This window comes from Tupaia chinensis, unplaced genomic scaffold, assembly GCF_000334495.1.
Source record: "Tupaia chinensis unplaced genomic scaffold, TupChi_1.0 Scaffold143676_1, whole genome shotgun sequence".
NCBI classification, from domain to species: domain Eukaryota; kingdom Metazoa; phylum Chordata; class Mammalia; order Scandentia; family Tupaiidae; genus Tupaia; species Tupaia belangeri.
In genome coordinates, this window is record NW_006203524.1 from 24,269 (window position 1) to 37,664 (window position 13,396).

At 41.5% G+C, this 13,396-nt stretch overlaps 1 non-coding gene across 1 annotated transcript; it reads left to right on the plus strand.

The window, feature by feature from the left end:
* Window positions 1-4,794: 4,794 nt before the first annotated feature.
* Window positions 4,795-4,899, plus strand: LOC114005370 (U6 spliceosomal RNA). The gene has a single exon (XR_003547229.1). It is a non-coding gene; the product is annotated as a U6 spliceosomal RNA (small nuclear RNA).
* The last annotated feature ends 8,497 nt before the right edge of the window (window positions 4,900-13,396 follow it).

The window sequence follows — 13,396 nt, forward strand, 5'->3', positions numbered from 1 at the left end:
GTTGAGTAACCTGAAGAAATACAACCAAAAGAATAATGTAGATTCAAGGCAAGATTAGTAGAATGAAACAGGAATAGTTTTGAAAGCTTTTCCTATCTGATGAATGTGAACACACAAAACTAGGAATGAGGAGGTTGTCAATTGATTCAAAATAGAATTTAAGATTCGAGCTGGTGGGAGAGAAGTACGGATCCTTCTAATTGCATTCTGTCTCAAGAGTGATTTGTTAAAAAGAATATCTCATTTTTCTTTTTGATGCTGATCTCAGAATACAAGAACGAAACTTACATTAGAATCTGGAAGGCTCATGCTTTTAAAATGTGGTGTGCGTGGGAACCAGCAGTTAGCGTAATGGCTATGTCGCTGGACTCCCACATAGTCGACCGCGGTTCGTGTCCTGGACCCGGTGGCTTAAAAAACTCATGCCGGGCGCGTGTGTATGCATGCCCAAGATCCCGAGAGGAGAATGGAGGAGAAGGGATTGCGGCGTGACCATCCCCCCTGGGGGGTGATTTCTCGCTTTCTGTCTCTATGTCTCTCTCTCTGTCTGTCTGGCGAGCGCACGCGCCCTACTGTGAAAATCTCTCTCAAAAAAAAATGTGGTGTGTGTGTGTGTGTTTCTGTGATGCGCATAAATGCGGAATATGAGTGTTTTCCTGAGCTGGTCTTGATTTGTAATAAATACTCAACAATTGTTGGACGATCAAACGGACACCTTGATTTTATGAACATTACTTCACAAGGTATCTATTGACCTTCTATACTCATCAGTAAGAGAGCGCGAGGGGAGAGGAGACTGAGACTAGGAAGAGGCTCGGCGTGCAGTGCAGCCATCTCTGAGTTAAGTAAAACATGCTTTGAAACACTCAGTATCATATTCAGATAATGCTGATCATTCCTGGGCAGGGCGTAGAAGGTTTCAAATATTCCTTATTTCTGTGGTGTGATTCATAACTTTATGATGCGCAGAAAACCTGCAGACTTACAAGCAATTCCAGTTATGAACACACGAGAAGGGTGGGTGGTCAGGCTGGGTGTAGTTGTGAGGTGCAATCTAATTCTATAAACTCCTATAAAAGGCTCATTTCTGTAGTAGTGCAAGTAGTAGGTGACAGTGGAAAATACTGGTGTCATATTGGAAGGCCCTGAGTTCCCCTTCCAGGTCAACTTGCACACACTGAGTGTGACACCAAGAAAGAAAGGACTAGAAGGGAGGAGGGAAGGAACAAGAGAAAAGGACACACGCAAAAAGACCTACTTCAAAATTTTCTCTTGTGGGCAACAGCAAGTGGTGTAGTGGTTGAGGTGCTGGATTCCCACATGGCCAGCTATAGTTCAAGCCCTGGACCCGGAGGCTTGAAATTCACACCAAGTACTTATACTTGCATATCCAAAATTCTGAAGGGAGAATGGAGGAAGAACAATTGTGCTGTGGCCATCCCCTCTAGGGAGTGATTTCTTGCTTTCTCTCTGCCTCTCTCTCTCCTCTCTGTCTCTACAGCAAGTACACACACCTTATAGCCAAAAAAAAAAAAAAAAAGAAAAGAAAGGAAAAAACCATTCTCATTTGTAATACTTTGTTTTCACTACACCATTGTCTCTGAGTATACATGTTTCATATATAATTAAAAGGAAAATAAATTATTCCATCTCTCTTTTCCCATCTCCCTTTCCACTGCTCACTACTGTTCACACAAACATACTAATTAATTCAGATGGATGAATGAGGTCTTGTGGGGTGGGGCGAGGTCAATTTATATTAATAAGAGTGTCATGCTAGTTTGAATTACAATTGTACCATTTTTGAGGAGAGAGATCTTGCTTAATCCTCGAAGAGACTTGCTTTCGTTCATAATTTTGTACACACTGAAGAACTTGTCCGTCACAGTCACAGTGAATGGAAGTAGTAGTTTGCAGTGTTGAAATTCTTTAAACTTTTAAAAAAAATTATTTATTTATTCACTTATTTTAATTTGACCAGAGAGAGACATAGTGAGAGAGAGAAAGTGAGAAAGTGAGCCAGGACTCGAACCGTGGGGCCACGTGGGAGTGTCCAGCACCTTACCACCACACCACCGGCTGGTTCCATAGACTGCTGAATTTTTACAAGTCATTTTAATTTTGAATGGAACGATAGCTTCTCAGAAAATAGCCTGTTAAATGAACTTACTGATTGTAAATGATTAAGTAAAAGGAGAATTCCATTGGATTTACATAGCTGTTTCATATGCAATAATATTAAAAGCCTGAAAAAAAAAAAACAATGTGTTCTATAGAATTGAATTACTCCCCATTCAGTTTCACTGACTTGAAATGTTTTCCCTTTATAGTAAAATATATATGAGGTAGGACTAGCAGATGACATAATGGTTACGTCACTGGACTCCCATATGGCCAACGCGATTCGAGCCCTGGACCCGGTGATTTGAAACTCATACTGGAAACATGTGCATACGTGTGCAAAATCTCAAGAGGAGAATGAAGGAGAAGGGATTGTGGTGTTGCCATCCTCCTGGGAGGGGCGATTTCTCACTTTCTATATCTCTGTCTCTTTGGTGAGCACATGTGCTCTTTGGCAAAAATATCTTTCTAAGAAGAAAAATAATACATGAAACATCTTTGAAGAACTCCTTTAAAAATTAAGCTTTTTATTTATTTATTTATTTATTTAATTTTTATTTTTTTTGAGAGGTTTTTGTATAGGGCGCGTGTGCTCACCAGAAAGACAGAGAGAGACAGAGAGAAATCTCCCAGGTGGAATGGCCATGCCACAATCCCTTCTCCACTCTCCTCTCGGGATCTTGGGCACACACGCACACACGCCCGGCATTGAGTTTAAGTCACCAGGTCCGGGACTCGAACCGAGGTCTCAACTACTTGGGAGTTCAGCGACATAGCCATTACACTAACTGCTGATCCCTATTTATTTATTTTTAAAAATTTCCTATAGCGTGTGTCCATTCACTGAGAGACAGAGGGGTGGGGAAGTAGGAAAGCACACTAAGGGGAGTGGTCATGCCACAGCCTTCTCTTTCACCCTCCTCAGATCTGGGGTGTGTGCATCCAGGCACCCCACTTGTTTTCAAGCTGCTGATTTCGGACTCGAATGGCACAGTTGTCATGTGGGGTCCAGCCATTTTAACCACCCTGTGGTTAAAATAGAACTTCTCTATCATAAAAAAATTATGCAAGGATTTAAAAATGTTTGCGCTCAAGTAGTCTTACACTTCAATTTCTCTTTTCCATGGAAATGTTTCACTTTATTCATGCAGGAGGGTACATGCACTGCCCACACCACAGCCCTTCCCACAGCTCGGCAGGTCCTCAGAGTCTAGCGTGGCTGCATCCAGAGTGTTCGGAATCCAGACCCACGGCCGGCCGTGTGGCTCCCAGTACTACAGGGCCTTCGCTGTGCTGCTAACCGAGTGGCCAAGGCTGGCCCTCTGTGTGTTGACGAGTCTGGGGTAAACAATCAGCAGGTGAAAATCTTCCTTTCAGAGGCTGCTTCTCTACCTGTGAAGGTGGGGGTGGGATGTAAGTCTCTAGAAACTAATTAAAAGGAACCTTTAGTAAGTGCCAATGAAAAATTGCAAGTTACAGAGTGAAACATGTAAGGAAAACTTTATTCAAGACTATTGCAATAGACTGAGCTTGACTGCTCAAACAGAAGTGGGGAGTTTGGGTGCTCCGGCATGAGCTAGTAGAATCCACGGATGATGTGAGGAGGCGGGTTTATGCCATTAGGCCACAAGTATTTGCTAATTATGGAATTGAGGCTCCCTCTCTCCCGCAGAGACAGGGGGTAGGGGCGATATCTTTCTGGATGGGTACATTTCAGAGGATCACTCCCTGAAACTTGAGAGAGACCTATCTGTGTTGTAAAACCATTCAGGGACCTAGGGAAGATTTTGCTGCAAAGAAGCAGAGGAGCATTTTACGACTGCAATTTTCTGAAGTAAATGATCTAAGAAAATGAAGGTCAGGGGCCTACAGTCAAAAAGAAGCCTGTTTAAAGGTTAGTCAAGCTGGGGGGAAAGGTAAGGTTCTCCTGGTAATAGCAATAAATTGAACACCGTTTATTTCAAGCACGATGACAGGATACAGAATTATTTCAAATGTTTAATCATAATACAATGTAGGACAAATATCGATCTATCAATCTTTAGCTTCTAATGATAAGATAAAAGGACCTTATTACTGTAGCAAAGAAGTAGCAAGATGATGGGGAATAACCGAGTGATCTTCAGGTAAGGCCAGAACCCCAGAAGGTGAACCAAGCGTCCAGGAATTTGTGTCTCTGGAGGACGCAGCCAAAACGCTGCACAGTTAGGATCCTCGTGGATTGAGGGGAAGGAAAGTTGCTTTTGAAAGTCTGTCAAGAGTGTGGAAGCTGATGGGGGCCAGCAGGTGGCATGGTGGATAAGACATTGCATTCCTACATGGCTGAATGCAGTTCGAGTCCCAGACACGGTGGCTTCAAAATCATACCAGGCACTTGTGTATGTGTGTGTCCAAAATCCTGAGAGAAAGGTGGAGGGGAAGGGATTGTGTTGTCAACATCCCCCCATAAGAGGGCTGGTTTCTCTCTTTCTCTTTGTCTCTCTCTGGTAAGCACACTCACCCTATGGCAAAAACAAAGCAAAACCAAACAAAAAGAGTGGGGGGACCCTGGTTAACTGACCAGGTTGTCTGGAGATCCAAAGAACTGCGTTCAAAACACAGGATAAAACAGAACTAAGCTTATCATGACACTTAATACAGTGTGGAGGTGCCAATCTTAAAATATATTAAGACATTTTCTTTGACAGTATACATACTAAATCCAGAATGACACAGACAAGATCAGCATGGTCCCTTTATAAGTCTGACATGCAAATTTGTGATGCCTTACATATTATACACACACACACACACACACACACACACATATATATATATATATATATCTTTATAGCTATGTGCCTTATTTATACCTTTAATCACGGCATATAATTACAACATGCAAACAAATTTTCCAAGCATGGATACACTGTACATTAGTCCAATGAAAGATATTATCTTACAGGTTATCATCCATAGATGATTTTCCATTTGTGTATCCCTTAAATATTTCCTTTTTCCTTTTCCTCCTGCATCACATAAATTTTAAAAAACAGTATTAATGTGGTCCTGAGATCACTTGTAACCCCGGGCACCTGGCAAAAGATTATTCTCTCTAGGCTCAAATTATATCATCTGAGGACCCAGAATTATTCTTATCTTTTGTGTTTTTTTGTTTTTGTTTTTTATCTTTTCTTTCTTAGTTTTCGCTATAGCGCATGGAGCTTGCCAGAGAGAGAGACAGAGAGGGAGAGGGGAAGTCAGAAGTCACTCCCCGGCGGGATGGCTATGCTGCAATCCCTCCTCCTCGCCTCTCCTCTTGGAAATTTGTGTTCGCATGCACACGGGAGATCCAGCACGTTGACCTCCTGACCACCAGCTGCCTTCAGGAGTCTTGGTTTTCGGCTGTCTCAAATAATGTTTTACTCCCAGGAAAATATAATTTAAAAAATTGTCACTAAGAGAAAAATCATCACTAAATCGAATAATGGTTTGAAATAATGAATCCTTAGAATCTGGAAGAAACAGAGAGAACGCTGAATAGCACATTTAGCTGACAATAAATAAGTAAAAGCACAGAGAGCCGATGTTACAGTATGGATATTTCATACGGCCATACGTCACCATTTTTCCTTTGACTTATAGGATATATTATTTTTTTTATTTTTTGGAGAGATTTTTCACTATAGGGCGCGTGCGCTCGCCAGACAGACAGAGAGAGACATTAGAGACAGAAAGCGAGAAATCACCCCCCAGGGCGGATGGTCACGCCGCAATCCCTTCTCCTCCATTCTCCTCTCGGGATCTTGGGCACGCACGCACACGCGCCCGGCGTGAGTTTTAAGCCACCGGGTCCGGGACACGAACCGCGGTCGACTACGTGGGAGTCCAGCGACATAGCCATTACGCTAACTGCTGGTTCCCAGGATATATTATTTCTCATTGATTACAAATATTATGAATTTTTTTAACAATCAACATAGTTACAAGCAGTTGCAAGACTTGATTCAAAATTGGTTTACATTATTATTTAGAGTAGAAATAGTCTGTTCCAATTGCATTAGAACATTGTGAAATGAACTATAATTAACATGTAGTAACTTAGTCTTAAAGGGACCTTTAAGGACACTTAGTCTTAAAGGGACAGTTCGTCTAGTTTGTGGTAAGAGCCTTGCTAGAATTATTAAGATCCCTTTGTTTTAAAAAGGGCAAAGGATTCCATTCTGTAACCATTTTCTCTGGGGGAGCCAAAGATGAGAATTAAACATTGTATTAATGAATGACGATTCTTTTTGGATAGGAACATGGGTCCAATATTTTACATTTGATTCTTTGACTTGAATATAATAATGCCCAGTTTTCTAGATAAAGACACTAACTAAATGAAGCATCTTCCTGAAAACCACACACAAAATCGAACCTGAGCCCAGCTGTGGTGGCCGTGGAGCGCCACACGGCGAGGCTGTGCCCCTCAGAGTTGGACCTCAGGGAAGTCCAGAGTTCGATTCCCAGTCCCACTTGCAGGCTGGGTGTGGGGGACTGAGCCCGTAGTGCCAGCAACTCAGGCAGGCTGAGCAAGGGGATGGGGTTTGATACATTGCAATTAGTGATTGAATGGCCTCAATTTTTAGAGCCAGTGCAAACATAATTGTGTAATACGTGTTGTCTAATAATGACATTTTTTAAAATTGCTCTGTAGTAATTAAGGTATATCAGCTAGAAAACTTGGTTTCCATGCATTGGGTTTTGAGAGAACAAAATGACTTGTTCATCGAGTGAACAATCGGATCATATATGTTATTTTTTTTGAAGAGGTTTTCGCTATAGGGCGCGTGCGCTCGCAAGACAGACAGAGAGAGACATAAAGATAGAAAGCTAGAAATCACCCCCCAGGGGGGATAGTCACGCTGCAATCCCTTCTCCTCCGTTCTCCTCTCAGGATCTTGGGCACGCATGCACATGCGCCCAGCGTGAGTTTTAAGCCACCAGGTCCGGGACGCGAACCGCAGTCGACCACGTGGGAGTCCAGCGACATAGCCATTTCGCTAACTACTGGTTCCCATATATGTTATTTTGAAGCATAGCAATAAACCTGAATTCGTCGAGTTGAGTGCCTGTATAGCAATATAATCTTGTCAGACTGTACAGATGAAACTTTACTTTTTCGTTTACGCTACATGCATACTATTGACATGTGTATTCCTCTTCCTTAAATGAAACCCAACACTCTTTTATTTATTTTTTTCTTTTGACTTATAATAACAAAATCTTAGCCTATTAGATGGGCCAGGGTCAAATGTGATTGTTCACATAATGTAAGTTTCTGTCAATTTTCTCATCAGCAAATTCTTACATTGCCACAAATGTATCAGTGAGTCTTGAGGGCAAATACCATTTGGAAGACAATGTCCCTCTGCCTGCCATTGTCCTCATTCCTTAAAAGTCAGATTTCCTGTTAAAGCATTTTTACAAATGTGAGAATGCACTTGAATCAGTGATATTAAGTGGAGCCTGGGTCTCAGAAGTATTCAAGGATCCCCAGGTGATTCCAGGGTTCCTTGGTAAGAGCGAGAACCTGTGAACGGGAGAAAATGTCATGTCTCACCAGGCAGCGTTTTGCTGAGAAACAGAAAAATAATCATGTATGAGAGCGTTTGTGTGTGTGTAAATAGATCCATTATAGAAACTGGCTCCTGTGACTACGGGGTCGTGGAGGCTGGGAAGTCTCACTGTCACGGCCTCCAAGCTGGAGACCCAGGAAAGCCCGTTAGAATTCCAGCCTGTGTCCAATCGTTACCTATTTTAATTCTTGACTAAAGATGGGACCTTTTGCTGTGGGTATTATGGAGTCAACCGAGAAAACCCAAACTGGGTGTCATGGCACAAGCTTTACTGAGCGGTCAAGGAATGGAGAAGGGGGAGCCCAGCTCACCAGTCTCCTCCCCCCCATCTTGAGGTAGTGCAAGATACAGCAAATGGGGCAGCGAGGGGGATGGGCTAGGGTAATACAGGGAAGGGATGTTCAGAGCCTTTCCTGGAAAAGATGGGGACTTCCTGGAATTCCAAAGCCCTCTTTATTTTTCCCCGGTAAGATCATTTCCAGTTGTAAGTGGGGATGGTCAGCTATCAAGGTGCTGGTAGGTGTGTCATCTGGCGGGTTAACGCAGAACAATGAAGGTAAAGGAGCTCGGAGCTTAGACAGAGGTCTTCCCAGGTGTCCTCATGGTTCTGACTGCTTCAGGCTCGGTTCTTCAGTCGTCTGGGATCTAATAAGACCCTCACCTGCATTCCGAGTGAGAAGACACCTTGGGGCGGGACTCAGGAATAGAACAAACATGGACGAGCTGATGGCGACAGCGTGTTTGAAGATGATCGCTTCATTACTTTTGCTAGTTTTCCAGTTGTTTAATAACTCCAGAATCCGTTACTACCTGATGGTGAGACATGGACCCTCTTATTTACAAGCTTTGTGCTTTTTATTTCAAATTTCAATTTTACTGAAAGTTAATAAATACTCATAATATATAAATAAATAAATAGTTTGTAATAAAAATATCACCTTCCCATGGAAATACCTGAGGCAACCAGTGTTACAAGATCCTTGGGTATTTTTCTAGAGTTACCTGAATTTACAAAATAAAACATAAAAATTCACCATACGGTAATAATTAAGGCCATACCATGAAAATTCATTAAATTGGATGGGAACCATCAGTTAGCATAATTGCTATGTAGCTGGACTCCCACGTAGTCGACTGCGGTTCGCGTCCTGGACCCAGTGGCTTAGAACTCATGCCGGGCACATGTGCGTGCGTGCCCAAGATCCCGAGAGGAGAATGGAGGAGAAGGGATTGCGGCGTGGCCATCCCCCCCGCAGGGGCTGATTTCTTGCTTCCTGTCTCTCTCTGTCTGTCTGGCGAGCTCACGCGCCCTATAGCGAAAACCTCTCCAAAAAAAAAAAAATAATAATAATTCATTAAATTGTAGAATTAAGAATATTCAGTTGCACGAAATGTCAGGCATTTTGATGCAGATTGTTGGAGGGATCAGGTCCAGCCCCAGTGCAAAATACAGGACTACGACGAGGTGACCAGGTTCTTATGTCACAATCAAGAAGAATTACAGACATGGTCATGGAAAGGCAGCAAAAGCAAAGTGTTCCGAAGGAGAGGAAAGCTCCCAAAGAAGGGAGGGGCTGCAGGAAAATGTTGCCCTCGAGGGGCTTTAGGCTAGAGTTTATATCCTGAGTTTGCATGGGGAGCTGGCTTTTTGATAGGAACAGGCTTCAGAAAATGGTTCCATGCATGGTCTGAGTGATTTATTAGCCCATTCTTCGTGAGGTCAGCAGACCATCACCTCTCTCCGCACTTTGTTAAAATGTAGTTCACAGATAGACACTGCTGCCCTTAGCTGTAGTTGTTTTGAGGCCTAATGCAGTCGACTCTTTGTGAAAACTTAGTGGGTTTGACTCCATCTTGGGTAAAGCTTAATGTGTTTCTATCTTGGGGATTTACCCTGTCTGTATGTTTAATACCTCTGTCTTCTGCCTTCATTTCATTGTGAGACTGATAAAAATTATACTTCTGGGGACCAGCAGTTAGCGTAATGGCTATGTCGCTGGACTCCCACGTAGTCGACCGCGGTTTGAGTCCCGGACCCGGTGGCTTAAACTCACGCCCGGCGTGTGTGCATGCGTTCCCAATATCCCGAGAGGAGAATGGAGAAGAAGGGATTGCAGCGTGGCCATTCCCCTTGGGGGGTGATTTCTCGCTTTCTGTCTCTATGTCTCTTTCTGTCTGTCTGGCGAGCGCACGCGCCCTATAGCAAAAACCTCTTAAAAAATATATATATATACTTCTGTTGAACAATTACTATCACACAAGTCACAAAGTTAATGACGATGCAATCTACCTTGTGCATTACTGGCCAGTGAATTGAATAAATCCTGCTCATCATCGGGTCCCATCTCCATTACTTTTCTGTTAAAATGGATGCCTTCCATTCATTTGCTGTCTCATCTCAGAAACAATGTTGACTTTGTTGACATCTAAACACCCCAGTAAATAAAAGTATTAACTATATGTTACGAATCGAAGATTGCATTGATGGTATGAAGCCTCATTATCTAAAACTGTTCTAATAGCTGAAGAAGAGGCATGGTATTTCCATATGTACCTCTTACAGTCCCTTCTCAGTCTACAGGTGCAAACATAAGAAAGCCTACAGTAGAGTCCGTTCTGTTGAAAATCAGAACACTTATAAAAATGGCTTATGATGTTTACATTTAGACTTCACATATTCATGATAATTAGGCCGGAGTAGATTTAGCTAAAAAGTACCAGTTGTTAACCTGTTGTACACTGTTCTAGACCAGTTTAGTACATGATAAACTACTGAAGGAGAATAAAATAGTGTGAAACTACTACGAGGAGGTATCTAATAAAAATAAGATAATTGTGTCATTTCTGCTACCCAAACTCAATTTAGAATACTAATAGGGTAATAAAAATCACTAGTATGTAAAACAACTCACAGTGGTAAGAAGCATGAAAATATAGGTAGTAAATTTCAATGAAGAATATTAACATTCATTAATGAGCTCATAAAATCAAATGCTTAACGCCGAAGTACTACGCTATCTCAAACTTTGTTCTAAAGAGTTTTTTTTTTTTTTTACCGAAGTACTACGATATCTCAAACTTTGTTCTAAAGATTTTTTTTTTTCCTTTTTTGCCCATACTTTTGAGCTTTTTCTTATTTATGAAATACAAAAGTGGCAGACCAGTGGAAGTTTATAGAAATCATTTTCTAGGGAGACAAGTTATAGCATTAAATATTAACACGTTTATAACTAATTACTCTAAATTATTCATAAAAGTGAGAAGAAACAAAGGATGAACCCAAAAGAAAGGAAATATTTTGTGAAGTAGAGTCAGCAGAGTACATCTGAATCGCAAATCACAGGAATACATGCAACCAGGGCATTTTCGAAGAGCTGTTCCAAATGGAACCAAATGGAATGTGCCTGTATTGGGTAGGCTCGTGGCCTGTTTTTATACCCTTCAAGAAGCACCATGAGGGGAATTCAATTGTTTGGTATAGAATAGATATATTTCTTTCTCTTTCCAAGAGTCCACAAGGGAGATTTGGGACTGATCTCCAAGACAGTGAGATAGAAAGCAAAAAGTATGAATTGAAGAGTTAAACACTGCTGGGGCTAAGCCGTGGCACAGTGGCTGCACAACTGGACAGCCTTGGGGAAGGTCCTGGGCTTGCATCCAGCACGTCCCTGAGTGTGCCAGGCATGTCTACGTGCCTGTGATCTGAGCAGGCTGACAGTGGGGATGGATCATGGCATGTAGGGGATACTTATCTCTATGTCTCTCTATCATGAAAGAAAAAAATAAAAATAACCTCTAAAGGAAAGAGTCATACAATACTTGATTTTAGTTCTTATTTGTTCATTTAATAGAATAAGATTCTAGCAGCTAACTTGTTGTAACACCATTAATTCACCTGAAAGTGTGGATATGAGTAACTACCTTTCCAAGTGACTGTATGAGTCAGTTTACTAGCATTTCTAATAGTACTTGTGCAAGGTTTGGAACTCAGAAAATGTTTAATAAAGATGGATGCATGGTAATCTCTTCAAACTCTGAATGACTATCAGCTGAGATAAGTGAATGTTCCTTCAAGATTTAGAGAGGGAGATTTGGTATCGTTGTGGGGTTTGTTGCAATTATTAGTTCATTTAAGAGAGTGGGTTGTCATTATTCTTTTTAAATCACTTTTCATAAATTATATACGCACATACATCTATATGCATGAGTTATCTAATGGAATAGAACTAATAGGCTGTATAGAGATATACAGGAGGAGGTTTATTCTAAGAATTGGTCACGTTATTGTGGAAGTCAGGAAGTCGGATGTGAGGCTGTCGCTTATAGAACCTGCTTCCCTTCTCTAACTCTTCTTCCCATGGGGAAGGAAACAGCCTGGGCTGTGCCCATGCATGGAGTTGAGGGTAGGTCCACTATACTCCTGATTTTTTTTTTCTTTTTTTTGGAGAGGTTTTTACTATAGGGCACGTGCGCTCTCCAGACAGAGAGAGACAGAGAGATAGAAAGCAAGAAATCACCCCCCAGAGGGGATGGCCACGCTGCAATCCCTTCTCCATTCTCCTCTCAGGATCTTGGGCATGCACGCACATGCGCCCAGAGTGAGTTTAAGCCACTGGGTTTGGGACTCAAACCATGGTCGACTACGTGGGAGTCCAGCGACATAGCCATTATGCTAACTGCTGGTCCCTATATTCCTGATTCTTTACTACAGATTCAAAGAATAATTCTTCTGGAAACACCTTCATAGACACATCAAGAAAGAGCATTTTTACCAGCTCGCTGGGATTCCTTAATTCAGTAAAGTTGATGCATATACTATTGCAATATGTATATCCAATATCACACCTTTTCATTTTTAAGAACTATTTATTTAATTTTATTTATTATTATCATTATTATTTTTTTTCTTTTAGTTTACCTGAGAGAGAATAGGGAAATTAAGAAAGCAAGCCATCAGGTCCAGGACTCTCCAGCAAACTCACATGACCTGATGCAAAAATCTCTCTTAAAAAAATAATATAATGCCAATTGGGTATGTTTCACTACGTGGAACTTGTCACACACATTCTTAAATTGGAATTATTTCTGATTATCTTATCCTCTGGATGTTAGACCCCAATTATAAGATGGATGGCTGGATGGTAAGAAATTTTAATTTTATTTCATATCCAATAGTTTTTAGGACAAAGTCTCTTACAAATAAAAGCCAGCCAGTAAAAAAAATTGAAATAAGTTAAAGTGTTAGTTTTATTGCCAGCTGCCAAGGAAAATTTAACCCTAAGACATTTTTGAACCAGGTGATTTTTTTTTTTTTTTTTAGAAAGGTTTTTGCTATAGGGTGCGTGCCCTCATCACACATACAGAGACAGAGAGAAAGAAAGCGAGAAATCACCCCCAACGGGAATGGCCACACTACAATCCATTCTCCTCTCGGGATCTTGGGCACGCACGCGTACGCGCCTGACGTGATTTTAAGCTACCGGGTCCGGGACCTGAACCACGATTGACTACGTAGGAATCCAGCAACGTAGCTATTATGCCATTTGCTGGTCCCAAATCAGGTTAATTTTAATTTAATAATGTTTGCTACCACTTTTTTTAGTGTAAATAACTTTGCAACTACTTATCAGTTAGTTGCTTTAAATGTTCTGTGGCCCTAATGCCACAATTCCTTT